This window comes from Amblyraja radiata, chromosome 3 (assembly GCF_010909765.2).
Source record: "Amblyraja radiata isolate CabotCenter1 chromosome 3, sAmbRad1.1.pri, whole genome shotgun sequence".
NCBI lineage: Eukaryota > Metazoa > Chordata > Chondrichthyes > Rajiformes > Rajidae > Amblyraja > Amblyraja radiata.
Genome location: NC_045958.1, coordinates 25,631,400 through 25,655,330, shown reverse-complemented (window position 1 = coordinate 25,655,330; position 23,931 = coordinate 25,631,400). Strand labels below are relative to the sequence as shown.

General features: G+C 43.4%; 1 protein-coding gene across 5 annotated transcripts in view; it reads right to left on the bottom strand.

Annotated features, from left to right (window-relative positions):
- Positions 1 to 23,931, bottom strand: part of tnfaip8 (TNF alpha induced protein 8) — a 95,157-nt gene that overhangs the window by 65,607 nt on the left and 5,619 nt on the right. Inside the window, exon 2 of one of the 5 annotated variants that reach the window (XM_033017490.1) lies at positions 17,261 to 17,355. The exons of 3 other annotated variants lie outside the window; for them this stretch is intronic. The gene's annotated coding sequence lies outside the window, so the exon portion shown is untranslated. Of the gene's footprint in view, positions 1 to 17,102; positions 17,208 to 17,260; positions 17,356 to 23,931 lie in introns of those variants that run through there. One more of the 5 variants, XM_033017491.1, reaches the window with a different exon arrangement.

Below are 23,931 nucleotides of genomic sequence, written 5' to 3'. Positions count from 1 at the left end.
AGGCAGCATCTCTGGAGGAAAGGGTTAGGCGACATTTCGGGTCGGGACCCCTCTTCAAAATACCCTGCTGAGGTCATCTGTTGTTGGCCCTGATTTGTCCCGGTCTTTTCTTGCTTCCAGTTCCCCCCTACAATCATCCCGAAGAAGGGTCCCGACCAAAAATGGAATCTATTCCTTTTCTCCAGAGATGCTGCTTGGCCCGCTGAGTTACTCCAGCATTTTGTGTCTAACTTGCTGATTCAGACAGTTTTTGATTATCAAGGATTCTGCGCTGACTCTTTACTCTGAAACACATGTTGGAAATTTAAACTTGGGCGCAACTAACATCGTCTAAGTAATGTGGCATCTTCCTGCAGTAAAGTCACGGCATTAGTACAGGCATGTCTCCAAATGAGCCAATTCAACCAAGGGAGGATATTTATAGTGTGTGAAAAAAAAAGTTACATTATTTGTGCCACGTGATGATTTAACAACACTTCACAGTTCACAGTGTTCATTCAAGATTTAACGGGAAAGCTCGGGAGACGGACAAGTCACTCGCACAAATAACAGAAATGCTGAGTACCCCCCGTTATATCGTGTGATATCGTGCTAGACCACGACCACTTCACTCTGGTTACCTCTTGCGTCAAGTCGCCCCGTGAGAAAGGCCTATTACTAGAATGTTGCCTGGGTTTCAGCAACTAAGTTACAGAGAAAGGTTGAACAAGTTAGGGCTTTATTCTTTGGAGCGCAGAAGGTTAAGGGGGGACTTGATAGAGGTCTTTAAAATGATGAGAGGGATAGACAGAGTTGACGTGGATAAGCTTTTCCCACTGAGAGTAGGGAAGATTCAAACAAGGGGACATGACGAGAATTAAGGGACAGAAGTTTAGGGGTAACATGAGGGGGAACTTCTTTACTCAGAGAGTGGTAGCTGTGTGGAATGAGCTTCCAGTGAAGGTGGTGGAGGCAGGTTTGTTTTTATCATTTAAAAATAAATTGGATAGTTATATGGACGGGAAAGGAATGGAGGGTTATGGTCTGAGCACAGGTATATGGGACTAAGGGAAAATACGTGTTCGGCACGGACTAGAAGGGTCGAGATGGCCTGTTTCCGTGCTGTAATTGTTATATGGTTATATGTGAACCATTGCTGCAACATGATAAAGTACATCTTCAATATGAGCAGATGATTAGTAGAAAGAAAAATGTAAGTGGAAATTGGTTTTGATTACGAGGGGAGATTGAACACATCAGGATCATTATCTTCCTCATTCATGAATCAACGTTTACATTTCCCAAAGAACATTTCATTCTATTTTCATAAACTTGCATCTTAAACCCATTGGTCAGTAATCTTTAATTGATTATTTGCACAGCACAAAAACAAAATTCAATGATTGTTGCCAGGACCTGCAATCTAATACATTCCACTTACAGTTGCCACCATCACAACAATTGTTTCCTCAATTTAACAAGATAAACTTGTATTCCAAAAACAACATCCTGGTACCGGTCGGCAATAATGCAAATCAGAACTGTGTAGAATTTTACAAACAATGCAAATAATTAATTAAAAATTATATCCTGTTTCATACTCGTCTGGATAGAATTAGATTGATGCTCCTGTCAATCAATGGTCCGAGATACTAAATTAGCCTTGGAAACATTTAATTACAATGAGATTTATTTTAAATGGTACCTGCTTTCTAAATGGTACAGACTAAAGAGATGATGGGCTGACAGGAGTTCCAGCATTGTCAATCCAATTATTTGTGGTTGTATTTGACTGATTTAATTTATAATTTCTACAAATTAATGCAGATAGGATCAATATCAATGCAACTTTCCAGCTACTTTCAGAATAATTATGCAGACTAATGGGCCTGTCCCACTTAGGCATTTTTTTCGGCGACTGTCATAGTCATAGTAAAACCGGCGACTGGACCTCCCTACTACAATGTCTACGACAATGTCCACAACAACCTACCACCTAGTCGACGTCAAGCTACCGACAACCGGCGACCATAAGGACGTCCACCTACGACCACACCTACGACAACCCAAGTACACCTGCGACAAGCTATGACAAGGTAAGACAATTCAGTCACCGGTACCTGTCACCGGTTGACGTAGGTTGACGTCGGTAGTCACCAATGGAATTCACTGATCAGCATCGGCGACAACCAATGTCATCCTGGCGAGAACCTACGTCATCCTGGCAACAATCGACAACAGCACCTACGTCAGGTGAAGTCAAGCTACGTTCATTGGCGTCAAGCCGACTGTCGCCGAAAAGTTTTGAACATTTGAAAATCCAGCGGCGACCAGAAAAACACTACGATTCTTTGGGCGACTGAGGAGATTACTCACGACCATACAGGCAACACCCCGGCGCCATGTGGCGACAACCTACTCACCTGTAGTCACCTAAAAAAATCGCCTAATTGGGACAGGCCCATTAATCACAGAATCTCAATATAAAAATCTGTCAGTGAATTAATACATTTACATAGCACCAACTGTAGTTTGGTCTGGTCAACCCGAAGGTTAATCACTTGGAAATTCCTAACCTGAATCTACAAGGAGTCATAATCAGAGTTACCAACTCTTGGTGTTTCACCATTCCACAACCACCAGCACTATTTCCACATAGCTAACTTAGTATCAAAAGGGCAATCATAAAAAATGCACAAGATTCTCAGTTGCCACTAGTGAATGATAAAAGGCACAGAATGCCTCAAGAATAAACTGTTAACAACTGGAATTGGAACACAATTATTTCTCAGCTGCGGAGTACAATATGTGACCACACTTGAGCATTTTCTGTCGTACATTAAACAATAAATGGATTAACACCCTACACAGGTAATTTAAACAACTAATTGCTGAACTCCCAATTAGAGGAAAGAGGCCCCAAGTGATTTGTCTCTCAACTAAAAGGGGCTGTTTAAATTACTCCTCATGTGGGAATATAGGATTCATACTTGAAGGAAAGTATTATTTTGAATTAACAGGGTGGTTATGGAGAAACACATAGTTATCCAGGAGAAAAATGCAAAGGCTAGCAAGAAGCACAAATGAAAAACAGATAGTAGGAGATATTCAGAAAATGTGTTTTTAAATGTTTGATGAAAGTATTGAATGTTGAAACAAGGAAATGCAGATGCTGGTTTACAAAATAAAGGTCACAAAGTGCTGGAGTAACTCAGCCAGTCAGGCAGCATCTATGGATAACATGAACAGGTGATGTTTTAGCCCAAGATGGGGTTTTTTTAATGAAAACATGCTGCTTGTAGGTTGAATAGCTACAGGTAAAATCTAGAAGATAACAGAAGATGCAAATGAAATAATGCGTTTTCCTGAGCATCTTAAAAGAGGAAGAATCATTTAACCTTTATTCAAGATTGTGACACACAGCTTTTATTGTAACTCTCCAGTCTTGCATCTTTCTGATACATGGAAACTTGGAGGAATAACAGTCAACAGCTTTCCATTTATGGTTGTAAATGAACAAATCAACTCCCACCATATGCCAATGTCTCACTTGTATCACAGTAATCAACATCCTTTACCCTTCAAGGGACTTCCAAAATTTCACAAACCTCAGGGAAAAAAATAAAACCCTCATAATTTTCTTAAATGTGTAAATCATATCTTTAAACAATGACCCTGTGTTCAGGATTATCCAACAAGAGGAAACATCCTCTCCACATTTACCCTGTCAAGACCTCTCAGGATTTTTTTAATGTTTCACCTCATTCTTCTGAATTTAGTTGATGTAAGGCTAGTCTACCCAACCTGCCGTCCACAAGACAAACCTACCCATCTTGACAGCGTACGCCTAGCGCGAACTTCCCGCGGACTTCGCTCGAACTTCACGTCAACTCGTACGGGATCACTCGACCTCCGCGCGGCCCCCGCTTTCGGTTTGGTCGCGCTTGCCGCATGCAGTCGCATGCTCGTGGGACAGGCCCTTTAGGCATGTTATGCACAAGGCCTCCAAGACCTTGCCATGTCTCAGAGCCCTTCAATTTCTGACAATTTAGATGATAAGCTATATCTTTCATTCTTCGTGTCAAAATGAACAATTCCACATTGTCAAAGAGAGGCAAGGATATTTTGATCCTTTCCAGCATCACAGTAAAGTAGTTGTAGAGAAACTTAATTTTTTTCTTTAGTGTTTCTTTCAGTAACTATTAATGTGTTTAAATAAAAGTATCTGGTGTGTGCTGAGTAGTTTATCCAATAGATATTGAGGGGAGGTTTGTACCCCATTAACTTGTGGAAATTGCTTGCCAAGAATTACATATTTTTCCAACCTATCACAAGACATCATCATCAGATTAAAACCAATTGGATCCTGCTGCATTCTATTTCTATTACTGAATGATTAAATGAGCTTTCAATTAAACTATGCTAATTACCATTCTAGCAATATCTGATGCAGATTCTCCAACCAAACTGGAACAAAGCAGGCAAAATAACACTCAGAGTAAAAACAAAAATTAGTGAAAGACCCAGGAAAGAAACAGAATTATTACACTTCATTCTCAAGGGTCTTTTGAAGGGAAGACTTCAACCTGAAACTCTGTTTCTCTTCACACAGTTGTTGCCAGATGTGGAGTGTTTCCAGTATTTTCTTTTTTTTTTGTACTGCCAGCCACTGCAATTATTTTGATGTTCATAAATTGAAAATTAATATGTGCTAAATTTTATACAGGAACAATCTCATATTATTATGAATACTATGGACCCTAATGTAGCTCCAAGTCTTCATTAGCGTTGAAAGTTTTCCTTTGCACCTTAAATCTTTCACTGAGCTACACGATGTTAAAATACTTGACCTGCTTGGATGCCACAATGCTATAAATATGTGAGTAGTTTGTTGGTAGTGCAATAATGCAGTCTGACATGAAATGGAATCCTGCCCTGATCTGCTTTCATTGGGAAGATGGCACGTTTTCTTGCACCTTCTCATGCAATGATAATTTACCCTCAAAGGTCACTGCTTTATCTTTGATTATTCGTGAAATGTTCTTTTCAAGGAAGGTGTCATCTGAGTTTTCTATTGGTACTGTTTATAGTGGCATTTTTTAAAATATGAATTGAACATATAATGAATTGCTGTACAATAGCTGCAGAATTTACTATCTAAACAGTGAAACAATTAACAGAAAGTCTCTAATCCCATGCTTACAATCACTTTAACTTCCAGGAGACCAAAATTGCCTCTGCTGAAAGATAAATACATCATTTTAAGAATCATCTGGAAAGTTTATCTTGTAAGTGCAGAATTGATCTTATTGATATTAAAAAGTCATAATAACTGCATTATTTTGTGCTGAGCCAGTAAACCTAACAGAATGTTTTAAAGTTTCAGGAAGGAAAGTAAATAGAATGTTTTAATTCTTCACTTTTTTGAGATTCTGGTCATTTGCAAAGTTAGGCGGAACGATGGTACGTGGATTGTAGTCACAGACAAGTGTGAGGTGATGTATTTTGGGAAGTGAAATAAAGATAGGACATCTGCAGTAAATTGGAAAACAATAAGGGGTGTCCACTCAGATAGATGCAGTATTCCACTACATGATCATGTGAATGAAGTGGAAATGTTGTTTGCAATCTTATTGTTCCATGTAGTATTGATAAACATAGAAAGGAATAAGAAATACGTGCACTTACTGTGCCAACCAGGTGGACACCACGCAACAACCGTTACACAAAATGTATTTGTGTATTCTGATGCCATTTTCGGAAACTTGCCATCAATATGCTATCTTTTCCCTTATTTTTTGTTGATACTATGTTAGTCATGAACCCAATAAAGTACTAGTCACCTTTGAAGGAATTTGAAATTTGACCCCCTTTGTCACATTATCGTGTGCAGTATTGTAAAAATACACATCTGCAATGTCCTTAACAACTCAATAAGGCTATCCATGACCCCACAAAACATATCGGCAGCCACATCGCAGCCCACACTACTACCCAGTTAGCACTGCTGTCTTGCTGCTCCACCCACCAAGGTTTAATTCTGTCCTTGTCTGTCTGTCTGCCGTCAGTGTGGAGTTTGCACATTCTCCGCCTGACTTCTTCCCAGGTGCACATTGTGTATGTGGGAGGCAGGAGTATTGATGGGTGGGGGGGGGGGGGGGAGGGTGATGGGCATGCGAGAAAGAATTGGTTATGGGAGATGAATGGAACTGATGCCGATTCTTTGAGAGCTGACAAATGTTTGATTGCTGAAATGCCTCATTTTATGTCATAGGAAAAAGAGAAATAAAGTCTGTATCATAAATAAACAATTATATTGGAAACAAAAACGGAAATACTGGAAGAACTCAGTCAGTCTTTTTTTCTGTCGTTATATTAGACATGATCCTCTGATCCCAATCACGCCTCCACAGCAACCCCAACAGTATTTCTCTGATCACATGCCTCCAACTGGAATGAAGGCTTTCAACTGGAATTATGACTTTCTGCGTTCTCTCCATTAATCAATCCTCAATCCACATGGCATCCCGGGGCGAGTACTTAAGTCCTGTGCTACGCAGCTAGCTCCGGTGCTCACTACAATATTCAACCTCTCCCTGGCCAAGTCCGGGGTCCCTGCCTGCTTCAAAAGATCCATCATTGTACCAGTACCGAAAAATGCCTCCCCGGCCTGTCTGAATGACTACCGTCCGGTGGCCCTCACCTCGGTAGTCATGAAATGCATTGAGAGGCTGGTCAAGAAACACATCTGCGCCTTCCTCCCTCGCAACATGGATCCGCTACAATTCGCATACCGTCCGAACAGATCCACGGACGATGCGGTCTCCCAGGTTTTGCACACCGTTCTCTCTCATCTTGACAGCCAGAAGGGGGGCTACGTGAGGATGCTGTTCATAGACTACAGTTCAGCCTTCACCACGATACTCCCCACCAGACTGGGTCCCGGACTTTCTCACCGCCAGGCCCCAGGTAGTCATGATGGGGGGAAATACATCGAAGTCCCTCACCCTGAGCACAGGATCGCCCCAGGGTTGCGTCCTCAGCCCCCTGCTGTACTCCCTGTACACACGACTGTGTGGCTAGGTTCAGCTCCAACTCGATAATCAAGTTTGCTGATGACACTGTGGTGGTGGGCCTGATCTCAGACAACGATGAGAAGGCCTACCGGGAGGAGGTGGCTGATCTGGCACTCTGGTGTCAGGACAACAGCCTCCTCTTGAATATCAAAAAAATTAAGGAGCTGATCGTGGACTTTAGGAGGGCACATCATCCGAGGACGTACACACCATTGAAGATAAATGGGGATACTGTGGATAGGGTGAGCTGCTTTAAATACCTGGGAGTCCACATCTCTGAGGATATGACATGGACATCACACGCTGCAACACTCGTGGGTCAGGCAAGGCAGCGCCTTTACCACCTCAGGCAATTGAGGAAATTCAGAGTGTCTCTGAGGATCCTCCAGTGCTTCTACTCAGCGGCTGTGGAAAGCATCTTGTCCGGAAACATCACAATCTTGTTTGGGAATTGCTCTGCCCAGGACAAGAAGGCTCTGCAGAGAGTAGTGCGTTCGGCCGAATGCACTATGGGAACTACACTCACCCCCCTGCAGGAACTATACATCAGAAGGTGCAACTCCAGAGCCAACCAGATCATGGGAGACCCCTTCCACCTCAGCAACGGACTGTTCCAGCTGCTACGGTCAGGCAAACGCCTCCGTTCCCATGCTGTGTGAACGGAGAGGATGAGAAGGAGTTTCTTTCCAGAGGCCATTAGGACTGTAAACTCCTATCTCTCCAGGGACTAACTTTACTGTACCATTCTACTGTTGTGTGGTGTATTTTTAAAATTGCTGTTTTTTCCCTTTTTTTCCCCTCCCACAAATATGTAATATATGAATATGTGATTCTGTTCCATTCTGTTTGTAGTTTGTTTGTTTTTTTGCATAATCCACGAGCATTGCCACTTTTCATTTCACTGCACATCTCATATGTGTATGTGACGAATGAACTTGACTTGACTTGACATTAGTATACCAAGTACCTGACTGCCGCCCTCATGTTGTTTCATAATCTACTGCATAGTAATTTATCGAATGCGTTTTGTAAGTCCAAATACACATCAGGCAAAAAGCAGAGTTACCTTTCTGAAACAAGGAATTACCGACCCGACCGAGGAAGAACAAAAGGAAGGGCTTGAACTTTATTTTGCCTTCCATCACAGTGGGGAATGTGTAGGAGTCACTGTGGTGGATGTTTATGTTAAAATATGTTTTTGAGTGATTTGTTGCTTTTAGTTGTATGACTGACCTGGGCAATGAAATCCCTCGTATTGCAAAACATACTTGGCAAATAAAATGTAATTCTGATTAATAGAACCCCACATAGAACACAAAGTGCTGGATTAACACAGCGAGTCAGGCAGCATTTTTAGGGGACATTAGACTAAGTGGGACCTGTTGGGTCCCAGTCACCACGGGGGGGGGGGGGGATGGGGTGGGAGGGGAGGTGTGTATGTGGGCGGGAGGGGTTTGCGTGGGGGGGAGGAGGGGTGTGGGGGAAGGAGGGGGGTATGTGGGGGAGGGTGTGTGTGGGTGGGAGTATGTGGAAGGGAGAGGGGTGTGTGTGGGCAGGGGGGAGGATGTGGGAGGTTGTGGTTTGGGGAGGGGTGTGTGTGGGCGAAGGGTGTGGAGGGGAGGGGGGTGTGTGTGGGCGGGGGGTTGTGGGGGGAGGGGCGTTGTGGGCAGGGGCGTTGTGGGCAGGGGGTGTTGTGGAGGAGGGGTTTGTGCATTGGGAGGGGTGTGAGGGGGGAGGGTTGTGGGGGGGGAGGTGTGTGTGGGCGAGGGGTGTGGCATTGTGGGGGGGGGCGTTGTGGGGACATGTTGGCGGGGGTGTTATTGGGGGGAGGTGTGTAGGAGGGAGGAATGAGTGGATGGGGGGGCTGTGAGGGAGAGGGGTGTGTGGGCGGAGGGGGCGGTTTGTGGGGGGGGGAGGTGTGTGTGGGCAGGGGAGGGGTGTGGGGGAGGGAGGGGTGTGGGGGAGGGAGGGCTGTGGGTGGGGCGGGTGTGGGGGGGGAGGGTTGTGGGGGCGGGGAGTGGTGTGTGGGGGGAGGAGAGGGGTGTGGGTCAGGGGGGGCGGGGACAGAGCTCAGAGAAAAGATGGGGGAAGAGCCATGGGGGAAGAGTGCGGTATCACGGGGGAGGGGGGCTGGATCCAACCAGGGGGACCAGAGGGGAAGATGTAGGCGGTGCGATGGGGACTCAGTGGGGGCACAGGTCGGTGATCACTGGCCACTTCGCTGGTCGTTGGTCACTTTGCTGGTAGCTTCGCTGGTCGTTCTCCTCCGCCGGGATCAGAGTCTCCGCTTTCCGTTTGGCGCCATCGCCGACTCCGCACTGGGCTGGGTTGGGCTGGGAGGGGCCGGGCTGGGCTGAGTCGGGCTGGGCCGTGCTGGGTCCCTTCCTCCGAAAATTGTGTCTGGTTGGAAACCTCTGCCGGCCATCCAGAGCCTCCCGCAGCTGCAGTAAAGACGCGATGGCGCAGGAAGAAGCATACTGTCCTGCGGTGTGACAGTAGAAGGGACCAATCCGCGCGGCGCTGAATGGCAGAAGAGGCAATCGATCGGCGCATGCACGGGTTTTTAAGATTTTTAAACCTCGATAACTCTTACCAGCTTCCACCAATCATAACGAAACTTGATGCAATTACAGCACAGGGGAACGGTGAGTACGTTAGCAAAAAATCGTAGCGCTATCGTGCACCATTTTTGCGCAAATAGAATGACCGCCAAACCGGAAGATAACAAGATCAGAGTTTTAGTTATGTATAGATTCATAGACTCAGAAGAAGAGTCCCAACCTGAAATGGCGTCTATCCATGGACTTCGGAGAGCACATGGATAGTGCATGGATAGTACATGGAGTACCCTGCCTGACCTGCTAATTACTCCAATACTTTGTATTACCTTGCAGAGTTCTGATGAAGAGTCATAGACATACAGCATGGAATCAGGCTCTGCGGCCTAACTTGCCCATCCGACCAACATGATCAGTCTACCCATATCCCTCTAAACCTTTCCTATCTATTTATTTTACATGTCTTTTAAATGTTGTGTTAGTATCTGCCTCAACTACCTCCTCTGGCAGCTTGTTCCAGATACCCACGACCCCCTGTGAGAACAGTGTCCAGCAATTGAAGGCTTTTTTTCCTGAATTTTCAATATCTAAACATCTAGTCATTCAATGGCATTGCCACTGCCCAGACATCCAAGAATATTCTGGAAGGAGGGGTGCACAAGAAGTCATCGTTGACCAAAAACCTCAGTCCTACTGGACCAGCCACATAAATGCTATGACTGCAAGGGATGGAGATCAGGACACCCCAACATTCCTTTCATCGTCTACAAGACACAATTCAGGAATGTGATGGAATATTCCTCACTTCCTGATTGAGCACAGATCCCCGACCACACCCAAGAAGCTCAACAACGTCTAGGAGAAAGTAGCCACTTGAATTGAATTGAATTGAATTGAATCCTTTATTTGTCATTCATACCTTTCGGTCTGAACGAAATGTCGTTGCCTGCAGCCATACATGTAATAATAAACAACACACAATAAACACAAATTAACATCCACCACAGTGAGTTCACCAAGCACCTCCTCACTGTGATGGAGGCAAAAGTCTTAGGGTTGCTGTCTCTTCCCTCCTCTTCTCCCTCTGCGCTGAGGCGATACCCCACCGGGCGATGGTAAGTCAGTCCCGCGGTTCAAGCTCCGCGGCCCGGGGGTGGTCGAAGCTGCCGCCCTCCAGTCCAGCGGACGCAGCTGTTGCCACGGGAGCTCCGGAAAACAGGCATCAACCTGTGACCCGCGACCTCCCGACGATGTCATCCACTGGCCCGCGGCCGAGCCCCGGATTCAGGTCGCCGCCGCCAGAACGCCGCCTCAGCCGCCGGAGCACCGTCTCCACCCCGGGCCGCCCTCACGAGAGCGCCATTCCAGCCCCGCACCTGGCCGCCCCCACGGGAGCGCCTTCCAGCCGGGAGCCGGGCCGCTCTCACAGGAGTGTCACAGCCCCGCGCCGTCCGTCCTCACCGGAGCGCCGAGTCGTGCCGTTGCCCAAACGCCGCCGCTGCTCGAAGACGGCCAGCCTCGCGTTGGTAAGTCCTGGCTGGCTCTACCTCTGGAGCCTCGAGGTCGGTCGCAGGTTGGAGGCCGCCAGCTCCACCATTAGGCCTCAGCTCAGACGGGGGAAGAGAAGGGGGATACGACAAGAAAGTCGCATTCCCCCGAAGGGAGAGACAGAAAGCCCGTTTCACCCCCCCCCCCCACACACACATAACACAACCTAATAACCAAAAGTTTAACTGAACAAGACAAAAAAAACAACTCAAAAAAGTAAAAACAGACAGACTGCAGGCGAGCCGCAGCTGTTTCACAGCGCCGCCACTTCCACTTGACTAGCACCTCAAGATCAAGAATGATCAGGGCTGTGAAGGAGCATGCACGTGGGACCACCGAGACCTACAAATACTCATCCTAGAGACACCCCACTATGATGCGGACTTACATAACTGTTCCTTCATCTTGATTTCAAACAGCAGAAGTACCCTCAAAACAAAACTGTAACTCCATTCTCAAGGATAACTTAGGCTGGGCAATAAATGCTGGGCTCACCAGCACACGCCACTGTCAAAGTAAAAACATAATCAGGGGTGGGGAGGAGCGGTAGAGTCACATTGTTGGGAATCAGTTTATTGTCCACAGTCTATGTTAAATGCTTTGGTTGTCACAATCAACAGGTGTGCTACAAACAGATTTAAGCGATGCAAGTGTTTGTGAAATTCATCCCACATTTTGCAACTTGGTTTTGTTTCAACATACTTTCCCTTTCTGACTAAAGATCAGATTTCTCAATGCCTATTTTTTTTTTGGGGGGGGGGGAGGGGAGGGGGTGTTGTAGGAATTATATTGCTCTTCAGAATGTGCGTTCCAGATTTTCCCCCTTTTTTGACAGTGACCAAATTCAACAATTGAATTGCAACTTTCCTTTTCTCATGCAGTTTTGTCAATTTTTTTATTTTAATTGTGAGATTCAAATATTCACTGGCATCACATCTGATGAAAGTTACCGAATAATGAAAGGCTTGGATAGAGTGCATGTGGAGAGGATGTTTCCACTAATGGAAGAGTCTAGGACCAGAGGGCACAGCTTCCGAATAAAGGGACATACCTTTGGAAAGGAGATGGTGAGGAACTTCTTCAGCCAGAGGGTGGTGAATCCGTGGAATTCATTGCAATGGACAGCTGTGGAGGCCAAGTCTTTGGGTATTTTTAAAGCGGAGGTTGACAGATTCTCTATTATTAAGGTTACAGGGAGAAGGCAGGAGAATAGGATTGAGGAGGAAAAATAGATCAGCCCATAGAATGGCAGAGAGGACTTGATAGGCCGAATGGCCTAATTCTGCTCCCATGCCTTATGAATTTATGATTGAAAAGAAAGGGAAAAGAAATAGGGCAGATTCAAATTATGATAGCAAAAGTGGTTTATGTTTTACTGTTATTTCAGAGTTCATTTGATGTGATCATGTTTTTTTTTGATGAGTAGGACTGGGTGTTTCAATCCCTAAGATTTTAATATATATGCATTACTGTACCTGGGTACTTTGCTCTACCTAAAAAATGAACAACATTAACAAGTTGCCAACATTGCCAAGTTGCATACAGATGCCAACAACATTAACAAGTTGCTTTGCAAATGCATCTTTGCATTCTACAAATAACTTAATTCTTCCTAAATTTAATACAAGGTGCAGCTGACAATATAATTCAGATCTACAAGCAGAAGATTATATCTTCAAATATGCATTTCAATATTATTAATTAATCCTTTACCACCCCAAATTTAAATATTCTATGTCTCTCAACATATGAACTAACATATAACAGAAGCAGAAACTTATCCTGGATTCCTTTCAGCTAAAATGAACATACCACGGCTCAGAACGTTAGACTGAGTGAACAGAAAACTGCAGTCCGACCACAGAGGCACAGTTTAGCACGTATTTTTAAAATGTCAGTCAAATAAGTACACGCACAAAAAAGATTAGGAGAAATGGGTAGATGAGTGAAAACGCAATTTCTGTTTTAGATACATTTGAGAATTACTTACAAAACAACTTTGATTGGTTTGAAGTGAGGTTTCAGAAAACTATTTCACAGCAGCCCATTTCCCTTCTGACTGCCAGTTACGCATAGAATGAAGTACAAATGCACCAGCCCCTGTGGTTTCACACTTGCAGCCTCTGCAGCAGCTCTGCTAATCATACAGATGCCAATTGCAAAGAAAGGGGCCCGGCTACAGTGCCCTCCATAATGTTTGGGACAAAGACCTATCATTTATTTATTTGCCTCTGTACTCCACAATTTGAGATTTGTAATTTAAAAATTCACATGTGGTTAAAGTGCACATTGTCAGATTTTATTAAAGGCCATTTTTATACATTTTGGTTTCACCATGTAGAAATTACAGCAGTGTTTATTCAAAGAAAGTCAAAGAAGCCATTATAAAACTGAGAATAAAACTGTTAGAGACATCAGCCAAACCTTAGGCTCACCAAACTCAACTTGAGAGCACTGGTGAGCTTGCTAATCGCAAAGGGACTGGCAGGCCAAGGAAGACATCCACAGCTGATGACAGAATAATTCTTTCTATAATAAAGAAAAATCCCCAAACACCTGTCTGACGGGATCAGAAACACTCTTCAGGAGTCAGGTGTGGATTTGCAAATGACCACTGTCCGCAGAAGACTTCATGTACAGAAATACAGAGGCTACACTGCAAGATGCAAACCACTGGTTAGCTGCAAAAATAAGATGGCCAAGTTACAGTTTGCCAAGAAGTACTTAAAAGAGCAACCACAGTTCTGGAAAAAGGTCTTGTGGACCGATGAGACGAAGATTAACATATCAGAGTGATGGCAAGAGCAAAGTATGGAGGAGAGAAAGAACTGCCCAAGATCCAAAGCATACCACCTCATCTGTGAAACATGGTGGTGGGGGTGTTATGGCCTGGGCCGCTGAAGGTACTGGCTCACTTATCTTCTTTGATGATACAACTGCTGATGGTAGTAGCATAATGAATTCTGAGTGTATAGACACATCCTATCTGCCCAAGTTCAAACAAATGCCACAAAACTAATTGGCCGGCTGGTTCATCCTACAGCAAGACAATGCTCCCAAACATTCTTCTAAAGCAACAAAGGAGTTTTTCAAAGTTAAGAAATGGTCAATTCTTGAGTGGCCAATCACCTGATCTGAACCCAATTGAGCATGCCTTTTATATACTGAAGAGAAAACTGAAGGGGAAGCCCCCAAGCCAAGAATAAGCTAAAGATGGCTGCAATACAGGCCAGGCAGAGCATCACCAGAGAAGACACCCAGCAACTGGTGATGTCCATGAATCGCAGACTTCAAACAGTCATTGCATGTAATGCATCAATAGGTAATGCAACAAAATACTAAACACGGCTACTTTCATTTGCATGACATTGCTGCGTCCCAAACATTATGATGCCTTGAAATGGGGGGACTATGTAAAAAAAAAAACGCTGCAATTTCTACATGGTGAAACCAAAATGAATAAAAATGGCCTTTATTAAAATCTGACAATGTGCATTTTAACCTCATGTGATTTTTTTTCTATTACAATTCTCAAATTGTGGAGTACAGAGGCAAATAAATGAATTATGGGTCTTTGTCCCAAACATAATGGAGGGCATTGTAAGTCCACAAATATTAAAACCACTTGGCAAACAAATATTTGTTGGCCACAGTTTTTAAAATTGTATTTAAGCATCCTCCTTAGCATTACCGGTCCCATTTCCAATGTAGTTTGGCCAAAGAACTTATTTAATTTGCACTTCAAAATGTTACATAGTTAGTTGGGCAGCTAAGGGAACACGCTGGGGTAATGGCAGGAAAAAGGAAGTGAGTTTCTGTTAAAATCTAGTTTCAAAAGTTGTTTTAAGATATAACTGATGCCTCCAATTTATAGAAAAAAGGAAGTAAAGTACAGGAAATGTTAAAAGCTGAACCTCCACTAATGCACCCTTCTGAGAAACCAGAGCACATTACAACAGCAGTGCGTTTGGTCAGTTATGACACCTAAAGTTTACGAATGTTGTTTTCAAAATGGTTCCTGCAATGCAAATTCAAATTCAATTCTATTATTGCAAATCTTACAGACTATCCAAAGAATTTTGAGGGCATTTAAATATTATTTCCACCAAAAGTAAAATTCAAATAGTCATCCATAATTAAAAAATTAAAGTTAAACTATTCAAGTGTAAAATCAGGAAGCATTTATGATTCAATTGGCTATCCCCTAAAAAGACTGGAGATTGATTTCTCCAATGGGTTTCATGTTTAATTATCAGTTACAGATATATTCTGGATGGGATGAGGGTGTACAGCATGTGTTCTAAGAAAAGGGTCAGGCAGGTTTGCGGACGACACAACCCTGATTGGACTGATCCAGGATGGGAAGGAATCTGCCTACAGACAGGAAGTGACACAGCTGGCGTTCTGGTGCCATCACACCAACCTGGAGCTCAGTGCTCTTAAGACAGTGGAATTGATAGTAGACTTTAGGAGAGCTCCCCCCTCCCCTCCCCTAACCCCACTCACCATCAACAACACCACAGTCACATCTGTGGAGTCTTTTAAGTTCCTGGGAACCATCATCTCCAAGGACCTTAAGTGGGGGGCTACCATTGACCCCACAGTCAGAAATGCACAACTGAGGATGTACTTCCTGCGGCAGCTGAGGAAGCACAATCTACCACAGGCAATGAGGGTCCAATTATATACGGCCATCGTAGAGTCTGTCCTCACCTTCTCCATCATAGTCTGGTTTGGCTTAGCCACCAAACACGACATCCGGAGGCTGCAGCGAATCGTCCGATCAACTGAGAAGGTTATTGGCTGCAACCTTCCCTCCATTGATGAACTGTACACTGCAAGGGCCAGGAAGTGAGCGGGTAAGATCATCTCTGACCCCTCTCACCCTGGCCACAAACGCTTTGAATCACTTCCATCTTCAAGGCGACTCCGGACTGTCAAAGCTGCCACAGCCAGACATAAAAACAGCTTTTTTCCACGAATAGCAGCTCCACTCAATAACCAAAAATCTGTAGCCTCCTTTTGCTCTGGTATTTTATTTAATTCATATGTTTAATCAATAATGTTTTATTATTAATGCTTAATGTTTTATGTATCATTCCTAACTGTCACTGTATGTCATGTTGTCACTTGTGGGCGGAGCACCAAGGCAAATTCCTTGTATGTGAATACTTGGCCAATAAACTTATTCATTCATTCAAGTTTGGCTGACAAGTTTTGCTCTTCCTTCCTGCACAGCTGCTCGATTCTGACATTTTCAAATGAAACCTAAAAGAAAACCATGTTCTTATCTGCCCCTAACCAATCGATCCAGAATGAACAAATGCCATGAGCAGTGGTGAAGTTGGCTACGACTGGCCATACTCTTCAAAAAGGAAGCCCTGTTGGTTGGTCTGAACAATTTTGTTCAGTGGGCCTCCCTCCTCATCTCTATCTCTTACCCACTCCACTGCAGGGCGATCATGGTGGCGCAGCGGTAGAGTTGCTGCCTTACAACGAATGCAGTGTCGGAGACCTGGGTTCGATCCCGACCACGGGTGCTGTCTGTTTGTACAGAGTTTGTACATTCTCCCCGTGACCTCCGTGTGTTTTCTCCGAGATCATCGGTTTCCTCCCACACTCCATAGTCGTGCAGGTATGTAGGTTAATTGGCTTGGTAAATGTAAAAATTCTCCCTGGTGAGACAGTGTTAATGTGCTGGTATCGTTGGTCGGCGTGGGCTGAAGGGCCTGTTTCCGCACTTTATCTCTTTATCTCCAAACTAAACTAATCTCCTTTCTCTGCCCTGGCAGCCAAAATGTGTGCCGATTCTTGTAGGACCTTTGCCATTAAGCACTGATGCCTCATAGGGTTGGTGCACTGGCTAGCACACAACAAAACCTTTTCACTGTACCTCGGTACATGAAACTATACTCTGTTTCATAGGGGGGAAAAAACTCACATAAAGCTGTCTGCGGGTAGGTGAAATTGGGTAAGATCCTTTCTGAAACCACACGCCCTGTTTTAATGCAAGGTCTTGGCCTTTGTTGCAATGCTTTTTTTGAAGGTGAAACAGTTGGGCATTAATACTATACTGTACTTGGTGCTCAGTTTAGTCACCAAGTAAGAGTTAAATTCAATATATGGGCGTAAGAGCTGGTATAGGGTTGTTCCATGCAACATTCATACAATACGCTAACAATGCTTGTGACTATCTGAAATACAAAATTCAAATGACATCTATCACTATTATTCTTCCAGGGAATCATGTGATTAAGAAAGTCTGTGATCAAAGAGAGAGAAAGATGAATCTAGACAAAGGAAAGATTCATCCTGATACATTTTTCAAAAGCTTTTACCATAGACACTTTTAAAATGTTTAAATACTGAACATTTTTATGGCTTAATATTAACATGCCCCTCAACTGTGATAAATCACATTCATTTTGCCCATTTACTCAAAGCTGTTGAATGTGAACTGGTCATGTCCTTATTTCAACATTATACCATTACAAACATATGAAGTGGCCAGCTCGCCCCCTCAGCTCTGCTCCCCTATTTAACATGATATGGCTGATCTGATTGCACAGCCCAACTCTGCATTTCTGTCTACCTCTGGAAAATTCCTACTACTAAGATGGACACAAAAAGCTGGAGAGCTGTCTGAAGAAGGGTCTCGACCCGAAATGTCACCCATTCCTTCTCTCCAGAGATGTTGCCTGCCCCACTGAGGGTTACTCCAGCCTTTTGTGTCTATCTTCGGTTTAAACCAGCATCTGCAGTTCCTTCTGTCAGACACTCTGCTTTCTCCACCCTTTGAAGAAGAGTTCCAATGATTCACAACCCTCTGAGGGGAAAAGAACACACTTATCTCATCACTGTCTTAATTGGGTGACCACTTGTTTTTCAACAGTGCCTGATCGTCTCCACTTTCACTCCAACAAAATCCCAAAGGATCTCATATATTTAAATCAAATCCCTCTCACTCTTGCTAATGGCCCTGTCCCACTGTACGAGTTCATTCAAGAGCTCTCTCGAGTTTAAAAAAAAATCAAACTCGTGGAAGCACGTAGAATGGACGTAGCGGGTATGTCAGAGCTCGGGGAAGTCTCTTAGCGGCTCGTAACGCTAACGGCAGGTACTCAGGAAACGCGGTAAGCTCGGGAAGACTCGTGAAGATTTTTCAACATGTTGAAAAATGTCCACGAGAGCCCCGAGTACCGACGAGCGGCCATTACCGTAAATCTCCGAGTTCGTATCAAGGCAAACTCGGGAGAACTCTTGAATGAACTCGTGCAGTGGGACAGGGCTTTAGGTCTAGTGGATACAAGTCTGGTCTGCTCAATCTGTCCACACAAGATAACTGGCCTATTCCAGCTTAATTTTGTTTACAGATACAACTTCGAAACAGGCCCTTCGGCCCACTGAGTCTGTGCTGACCAGCAATCACCGATAATCTAGTTGTATCCTATACATTAAGGACAAATTATATAGGCTAATTAACCTACATACCTGCACATCTTTGCAATGTGGGAGGAAATCGTAGCACTCGGAGAAAACCCACATGATCACAGGGAGAACGTACAAGCTTTGCATAGACAGCACCCATAGTCAGGATTGAACTCGGAGCGTTAGGGCAGCAACTCTACTGCTGCACCACTGTGTTGCCCATAAAGAAGATAATAGAATCAAATAACTTTGTGAACAATATGCTTCTTTTCTCAGCAAATACATGCATTGTCTAGGTGTCCTTCAAAATATTTAATCCTGTTGTATCAAAGTTTCTATGTTTAAGATATTTGAAAAGTCATGTTTTTACATCAAGGCAAAAATGCTGGAAATTCATTTAAGTAATTTTTAAGTGTTTGTAGATGAAAATCAGATTAATCCAGAGAAGAGCATTTTTTTAATTAATGTTCCACATCTCAACAAGATTTCTGTTCACCCAAACACTTTTGTTCCGGTGTAAAATTCTCGAGTGGAATGAACAGAAGGGCAGCACCAAAATCATCCTCAGAGAGATCTTCAACCTCACGGGCTGCTAACGCCATTCCCCCCAGAACACTGCTATTTAAATGCTTATCATTCAAATTGCATTTCTTCAAACTTCTAAATGGAGAGAGAATCCAGAAACCGGTGGTGCAAAGGGACTTGGGAGTACTGGTGCACCATTCCCAAAAAGTTAATCTGCAAGTAAAGAAAGCAAATGCAATGCTAGCATTTATTTCAAGAGGGCTAGGATACAAAAACAGGATGTAATGCTAAGGCTCTGTAAGACGCTGGTCAGGCCGCATTTGGAGTATTGTGAGCAATTTTGAGCACCATATCTGAGGAAGGATGTGCTGGCTCTGGAGAGGGTCCAAAGGAGCTTTACAAGAATGATCCCGGCACTGGGCCTGTACTTGCTGGAGATTAGAAGAATGAGGGGGGGGGGGGGGGGACCTCATTGAAACATACAGAATAGTGAAAGGCTTGGATAGAGTGGATGTGGAGAAGACCAGTGGGAGAGTCTAGGACTAGAGGTCATACCCTAAAAATTAAAGGGTGTTCCTTTAGTAAGGAAATGAGGAGGAATTTCTTTAGTTAGAGGGCAGTGAATCTGTGGAATTATTTGCCACAGAAGGCTGTGGAGGCTGTCAATTTATATTTGTAAGGCAGAGATAGATAGATTTTTGATTAGTACGGGTGTCGGGGTGTTATGGGGAGAAGGCAGGAGAATGGGGTTAGGGGGAAGAGAGAGAGATCAGCTAAGATGAATGGAGGAGTAGATTTGATGGGCCAAATGGCCTAATTCTTCTCTTATCACTTATGACCTTATGCATTCTTTATCCTCACTGAAAATCTGAGACCACCCATGTCCTCAAATGTGATCTTATGACCCTTAACTGGATGGCCTGGACCATTTGGACTGAAGGGCCTGTTTGACATGGAGGTCATTCTCAGCTAACTTGCTTCATGATTATTCCAGGCAGCTACTGCTCAAACTCAGAGTTTGTTACGTTACTTTGTTGAAGTAACATAAGATCAAAGAGCAGAGACCATTTAGTTGTTCCTCAGTTCGCAACATCAGGGAGAGGGGTTTGTCTCCAATGCAGGCTTCACAAAAATGCAAGCATTCATGCCCATTACAGGGACCTATCTGAGAACCTCCTGCCAATAGCACCAAGCTGCAGCCTTGGATAGTCTCCCAGTCCCATAAGATTAGGCTTTATCTCAATGGACCATGTTGTCCGAAGCTTTCCTGAATTTCGGCAGGTTGCCAGCACTCCAACTCCTGGAATCTCTGGCCACTCTCACCACTGACCATTGCAAATTACCACAATTAACAAAAGCAAAAATGATTTTTTTGCTATTCTATCTTTTGCCCACACTCCAACTGCAATTGTTTACAATTTGGATAATGCTTAGAGTAATTTCCAGTCCAACTTGTCTGTCTTTCGTATAGACCAGCATCTACAGTTGCTTTTTCCTACAAAGACTGCAGGAAGTTTGATAACTCCTGTGGGCGACATAGAGTGGAGTGATTAATCAAGAAGGAGGATTATAGAGAGTCACATATTTTGGAGAATTTCTGTGGGGCTTGAGCAGTACTATTGTGTATCCTGACACCTCAAAACAAACCCAAATACCAGTGGATAAAATTTATATCATGCAAAATTTGTCCATTTGCATTTGAAAATTGTATTCCATTTATATTGCATGGATTATCAATTTGACATTTTAAAAATAATGAGTTTAGGAATACTGGAATAATGGGTTGCAACAGACTTGCAGGGACAAAGAAGTTTTCAGAAAATAGAATCACAAGTGTATAACACATATTGGATTAGTGTATGGAGATAAGAAGATTTGTTTGCAACTGTAATCACCACCTCAATGGCAGTAAACTGTGTGTACTTATCTTTGGAGGCGGAGCCACAAGCATTAGCTGGATTAATATTGAGGATAAGGGTTCATCCCATGGGAATGAAAAACTGGTGGTTAGAATAATGAGATATGATCTATGAAATATATGAGATTAGCAGGCCAGATGTTGAGAGGCTTTTTCCACATAAAACAGATGGCAGAGTCACAGAGTTAAGGGTTTACCGCAGGAATGAGGTGCATAGCCATTTCTAAATGCAAAGAACAGTTCATCTTTGAAATTCATTACATCAGAGGACAATTGGTGATTGGTCATTATTTTCAAAAGTGAGATTGATGACTTTGTGACTAGTGCTAAACTACGATCCACCTCTTTGGTGACCCTTGGACAATCCTTGATAGGATTTTGCTGGCTTTACCTTGCACTAAACGTTATTCCCTCATCATGTATCTATACACTGTAAATGGGTCGATTGTAATCATGTATGGTCTTTCTGCTGACTAGTTAGCATGCAAAAAAAATGTTTTCACTGTACCTTGGTACACGTTACAATAAACTAAACTGTGAAAATGTAAAATTATGTGCTGAGGTCCATAAAGAGAATGTCTCTGGCATTGCTCTTGTCAACCTTTTTGGTTACTTCTTCCAAAGACTAAATCTAGTTCATAAGAGATCGTCTCCAATGTACAGATCCCTAATCAGTCGCTGTCTGTCTAAATGTTTATGTCTTACCCATTCAGAATCCTCTACAGACACTTGCCTACCACAGATGTTTGCCTCATTGGTCTAAACCTCTCATGCTTTTCCTTGCAGCCCTTCTTAAATAGAAGCACAACATTTGCTACACTCCAGTCTTTCAGCACCTCACCCATGTCTAATGATGATTCATATTCTCCGCCTGCAATTTCCTCTCTAGCTTTCCACAGTATCCTCAGATATATCTGATCAGGCCAGGGATATTTATCAGTGGACACAAAATGCTGAGGTAACTCAGCGGGACAGACAACATCTCAGGAGAGAAGGAATGGGTGACGTTTCGGGTCGAGACCCTTCTTCAGACTCTTGTTTTGGGTTGACACCCTTCTTCAGATTTATCAGATATAGTTTCTTAAAATTCTGCATGTGCGCTGTGTATAAAAACAAGAATTTTTTATCCTATAAAATTTAAGACTGGGATTTATCACTCTTATGACAAGCAAAACAAAGTGATTAAAAACAAAGTGACCCAGTAATGTTCCTCTGAATAGTCCAAACTGGAACAGAGAATTAAATCAAGCCACATTGTTCTGAAATTTTTCAGTTACAATTGTTATAAGTTTGCTGCAATCAGCAAATACATATTTGGTTCCTCCGGAAATTTGCTGAACATCTGTTACAAAGAGCAAATGCAAATAAAGTCAACAATAATTGTTCATACATTCACTTGCCAAGGTGTAGGATATTCTCTATATTAGAATTCCATCCCTTACTGTTTGCTTATTTCTACCTGTGCAAGGCCTTCCACATTTACTTCCGTCGATTCCACTCCTGTAATCTTCCAATGCTGCCACACTCACTAGGGTGTAAGACAGGACATTTATAACCCCTCCACTACCCCACCAGCACCACAGTAGTTGATACTTGGAATGCAGTGCCACAGGGGATCAAAATCACAATGTTTAAGAAGCACATAGACAGATACTTACTCAGGCAAGGCACAGAAGGATACATTCCTAAAACGGGCAAGTAGGATTAGTGTAGATGGCCCAGTCTGAAAACGGGTTCTGTCTGAAATACTGTCTGAAATACTGTCTGACCCGCTGAGCTACTCCAGCATTTTCTGTCGTCTCTCTTTAGTGCAGATGGCAAATTGGTCAGCATGATGCAGTGGGCGAAAGGGCCCGCTTCTGTGCTGTATGACTCAGTGACAGTGACAATGTCTTAAGCACCAAGGAACCATTGAAGGTCACCTGAAATGGGGCCAGTGGGTTTCTTGATGAGCGTCTGAAGATGCAAAACTGTGTTCCAAAGAAACTGGAAATTATGGAAATAAAAAGAGACCGTCAGGGAGAAGAAATGAAGAGGACCAAGACTAAGGTCGGCAAAATCCTGGTAAGTGTGAAAGCACTGCAGGATTGCTGGAGAGGATGGAGAGAGTAAAAGTGGGCAGCATTGTACAGGATGGAGTAATCAAACATTATATAATGGGTGGAATCTGAGATTTGAACTTCAGCACTGGGTGAAATAAGATTCAACATTTTGCATGCTCAATTTCAGCTTAACAAAAATGTGGTCTGCACAAGAAACTATACAAGCTGGTTTACAAAGTAGTCTGGAGTAATTCAATGGGTCAGGCAGTATCTTTGCTGAACATTGATAGGCAATATTTTGAATCAGGACCCTTCTTCGGACTGACTCAGACAAAGTACGCAGGTTGAAACAGTCAGTGTAAAAAAAGGCCATAAGAAATAAGAGCAGGAGAAGATCCTATATTAAGACACTCTTTGAAGCACTTCCCTCAAGAAGGCAACTCCGGAATGTCAAAGCCGCCACAGCCAGACATAAAAACAGCTTTTTTTCCACGAGCAGTAGCTCAACTCAATAACCAAAAGTCTGTAGCCTTCTTTTGCTCTGGTATTTTATTTCATTCTTCACATGTTTAAATTATAATAATTCTTAATTGTTTACTGTATATCGTGTTGTTACATGCGAGCAAAGCACCAAGGCAAATTCCTTGTATGTATACATACTTGGCTAATAAAATGTATTCAAGATTATCCATGGCTAATCTGACTTTGGCCTCAACTCCACTTTCAAGCCTGCTCCCAAATTTCATGCCAAAAGTCCTTCCCTATGTTGAACATGTTCAATGATTCAGCATTGGGCAGCTCTCTGGGGTACTGAATTAAGAAATATTACACCCCAAGAGAATATATTCCTTTTCATC